This window comes from Vespa velutina, chromosome 12, assembly GCF_912470025.1.
Source record: "Vespa velutina chromosome 12, iVesVel2.1, whole genome shotgun sequence".
Taxonomy (NCBI): domain Eukaryota; kingdom Metazoa; phylum Arthropoda; class Insecta; order Hymenoptera; family Vespidae; genus Vespa; species Vespa velutina.
In genome coordinates, this window is record NC_062199.1 from 3,390,095 (window position 1) to 3,394,489 (window position 4,395).

The window sequence follows — 4,395 nt, forward strand, 5'->3', positions numbered from 1 at the left end:
CAGTGGCCGATCATAACACACGAGTGACTTCTTCGTGTCAATGAAATCGCGGAAATCGGGAAATATATATTTATAGCTTCGATACATAGACACATACATAGATATTTTATAAATGCATATCTATATAGTATCGAACATCGATATACGGTATAGTAATGATTGAACTATTCGTTTGAAATAATTTAGACTTTTCGATCGATCGATACTTCAATGCCGATCAATAATTATTATAACTAAAGATTTTATCAGTCAATGAACTTAATCGATTGATTGAACGTGACAAAGAATTAGATGTCGGTTTAACAAACGCATTCATCTTGATTCAATGCATCTCATATGACGATGAAATGTACAATTTCAATGGGGGTAGGGCGGGGGATGGTTTATTATATTTCCTCAGTTACGAATGTTCGATTGAAAATTTCAACGAACTGTATAAACCATCTTTCTTTTAAAGTTACGCTTATCCGATAGGTCGATTCTTTTCCACGAAACAACGTTAATGTGATTTATTTGACGATTTCAAAAGAACCGTTCGTCTCTTTCAGTTTCCATCCTACTGGATCCGGTTGGACTAATCGATAGTGTCGTACTAGGGAGACACGCCCGGCGCTTGCTACGATATTTTCCCAAACGAAAGGGAAGCACCTGACACCGATCGATGACCAACCAATGTCGTCGTTCTGTTTTATCCATCGTTGGTAAAGAAACATTGATATTTTCTATTTTTCTTATTTTTCCTATTTTTCCTATTTCTCTTTTCCTCCCTCCCATTCTCCCTTTTTATTCTTCGTCTCATTCCTACCCTTTTCTTCTCTTCTCTTCTCTTCTCTTCTCATCTCATCTCATCTCTTTTATTTTCCTTTCTTCGCTTCACGGGGATCTATACGCGTTTGAGTTATAAATTTTCAATCGTAATTTCTTCGTCCTCCCGTTTTATACGTTTCACGTGAAAGATCCCATCGTGATCTCGAAGACATAAATCACCGTCGGAATTCTGTCGAGATCTGAATTGCCGACGTGAAGTAACGTTCCTGGTGGGGTGTGGGGGGGGGGGGAGGTGTGAATGGGTGGTTGGGTGGTTGGAGATTCAAACAAAAAAACAAAAAAAAGAAAAAAAAAGAGAAAAAGAAAAATGAAAGAAAGAAGAAAAAAAGCGAAGGAAAAAAAAAAAAGAAAAAAAATTAAAAAAGAAAAAAAAAGGGATAGGGATAGAAAAAGGAACTAGAAGAACAAGTAAAATAAAGAAAAATGAAAGAATTTCTTTGTCGAAGAAAAAGTATCGAACTGTGTTTCTCTTATTTTTCTTCGTTAGATTTATGTTCACGACGGATGAGAAAGAGTTATCCTCCGTTTCTTGCTACCCTTGATCTCGATCGCGAGAATGCAAATCGCGTTTTCTCGCTTTGTGGCGCTGTTCGCGACGAAAAGCGTTTGCACACCAGGGACAGACAACCGTCATGCTCGCTTAACGGTGCATTCCAATTAACGTCGGTTGATAAACGACCGCTATTAGCCGCTTAGTTTAAAACTTTTCGAGTTGAAGCTCTCGTTCGTGGAATCCCAGGCGTGCATTTGCTAAATAATCGAATTAAACTCGATCATACGTTTCCTTTTTTTTTCTTTTTTTTTCTTTTTTTTTTTTTTTCTTTTTTTTTTTTTTTCCCCCGGTACAGACTAATTTTTCAAAGTGGTTCTTCGTTAGGGCAACAATTTTTTTTTTTTTTTCTTCATTTTCTCTTCCCTTCTTTCTTTTTCTTTTTTTACTCTTTGACTTTTCTCTCCTTTTTTTTTCTTTTTTTTTTTCTTTTTCTTTTTATTTTCTTTCCTTTTTTCTTCTTTCTTTCCGTTTAACAAAAATATTCTCCCCTCGCGACTCGCAGCAATCGCGTTTGATATTTGGCGATAGTGTATTATCATTACGTCGGCCGATAAAATGTACAGTTTTAGAGCTATTTTAATACTCCTTCGCGATACTCATTTTATAGTCGCGCAATAATAACATTTTCATTTTTAACATCGATTAAATATAATAAAATGAAATAAAATATAAAAGGAAGGGAGGATTGAGTGGTGGTGGTGGTGGTGGGGGGGAGGGTGGAGGGGAGGGGAGGGGTGAGTGCTGGGCCGAGCAGCGCGGCGAGGAAGCCGGGGAGTTAGGGGAGAGTGCGGGGAAAATAATAATAATAATAATAATAATAATAAAAAAAAAAAAAAAAAAAAGAAAGGAAAGAACTCGAAACGGCTAAAACGGCTTCATGAAAATTTTTCGTCGACGATCCTAGTCTCTCGTGCGCTTAGCCCCGGGTCATTTTAAAGCGGCTGCCGTGACGTGCTTCGCTGTGAATCACAATTATATTGCCGTAATAATTCACATATAATTGTTGCTGGAAATGAGATCGCGTCCAGGTCTCCCAGGTGGCGACAATAACGAAAGAAATTTATTGAGATAAATGGAAAGCTGCAAATAAAAGTGAACGAGCTAGACTAGCTACCCTAGCTAGCTACCCTACCTAGCTAGCTAGCTGCTCGAATATCACTACTCTTTAAAAGCACCCTTGTAAGAGCGTTTATTATTCGCGTTGTCTCGAAAATTCTCGGCTTACTTTTCTTTCGTATATATATATATATATATATATATATATATATATATATATTTCTTCCATTTCCTTTTTCTCCTTCTTCTTCTTTTTTTCTTTTTTTTTTTCTTTTCTATTTCATCCTACATCGTCCATTTCCATCTTTTTTCTTTTTTCTTTTTCTTTTTTGTTCTTTTTTTTTTCTTTTTCTTTCTTATACAATTTTCATACGATTTTTTTGACCGATTGTTATTCGAGTAGAATAATAATATCGTTGGCTTCGGTTATATTTCCCGTTACATTAATGTACCTCGACGGAGCCTTTATTATTGTGCGAATACGCCCCATGAAATTAACGTCTTCGTTTCATTCGACTACTACCGCAAAAGGTTTCCATTTGAATAATTTGCGCGTCTCGCCGTTACCACCGCGTAAAGTGCTGCGTCGAAATTATGTATGCGATATTCTCCGAAATAACAAAAATATACCGAGTTCTTCTTTGAAGGTACTATCAGCTCACGTTGGAGACTTTGAACACGGTCAAAATGTAATTTTTAGATCATTAGCATAACGTGACCTCCTCCCCTCCACCACACCCCTCCATCCTCCTCCTCCTCCTCCTTCTCTTTGACTAAAGCAAATCCTGTATGAAAGGTCAGCTGTTTGCTTGATATAACTAAAGAAAGAAGGAGAAAAAAAAGAAGAGAGAGAGAGAGAGAGAGAGAGAGAGAAGGACAGAAAAAAGAAGAAGAACCAGAGGACATACTTTATTTAAAAAAAAAAAAAAAAAAAAAAAAGGTACGAGTGAATGAAAATATTTAGAGTTATATATAATAGTCGAATAAGTAAGAGAAGGATAGAAAAGAAATAATATCAAGGTCTTCGTTTCGTTGTTTGCCATTATCGTCATAGTAACCCCGCTTATAGGAAAGTATTCTATAAACCTAAGCGACATATTACTTTTGGTCATTCCTTAGTTCGCTGTACATCGTGTCGTACGTATGTTCTCTCTATCTCTCTATCTACCTCTCTCTCTCTCTCTCGGCCTTGAACTAAACCTCCTCGGGTATTAGGTGGTACTCGATGATACTTTGACGCGTCCCTTCGAGTCGATAATAAATCGATTAATTGGAGAGGCATCCACGTATTTCGAGTATCAGTGATATACGATCATCGATCAATCGAGTTAGGAACACGAGTAGGAGGAAATCAAGGTAGAGGTGTATACGAGCAATGGACAATCATCATTGAGGAAGATCACAATTAGTTCATTAGTATAAACAAATCAATGAATTTATTTATTGTTTGAAATAATAATATTTTCTTTTTTCTTTTTTTTTTTTTGTGGCCCCTTTGATCAATTAAATTATTTTTCTTTTCTTTCAGTTGATAGTCGAGAGGGAAAGGGAGAGAAAATAGGGATAAATCGGTAGGAATAGATTTTTATCTTTGAAAAAGAATAGAGGTACCTTTTGAAGAGTTCATTCTGGGATAGAAGAGAGAAAGTCTTCTCGCACTGCTGTGCCTGTATAAAATTCCATCGACTATTGTCTTCTTGAGCTCGACAACTCGTTCAGTTGAAACTCGGATCACAAGGTACAAACGCGACAGGAATTCGTATGCGGTTTCCATTTCTTATCCTTTTCAGATTCAAAAGTTTGTCTTAAGTTAACACCTGAAGTATAAAAATCTCGTTTGCTCTTGCGCGGTAGCCAATCGGAGGAAAAAGTGAAAAACGTTTCGGTATAAGTTAAAGGACGAGAATAAAGTGAAACGAAGAAGAAAGAAAGAAAGCAAAAAAGAAAGAAAGGAAGAA

At 36.6% G+C, this 4,395-nt stretch overlaps 1 protein-coding gene across 1 annotated transcript in view; it reads left to right on the forward strand.

The window, feature by feature from the left end:
- Positions 1–548: 548 nt before the first annotated feature.
- Positions 549–4,395, forward strand: part of LOC124953533 — a 23,558-nt gene continuing 19,711 nt past the window's right edge. Inside the window, exons 1-2 of the mRNA XM_047505057.1 lie at positions 549–701; positions 3,966–4,395. The exon at positions 3,966–4,395 is cut by the window's right edge and continues 193 nt beyond it. The gene's annotated coding sequence lies outside the window, so the exon portion shown is untranslated. The remainder of the gene's footprint in view (positions 702–3,965) is intronic.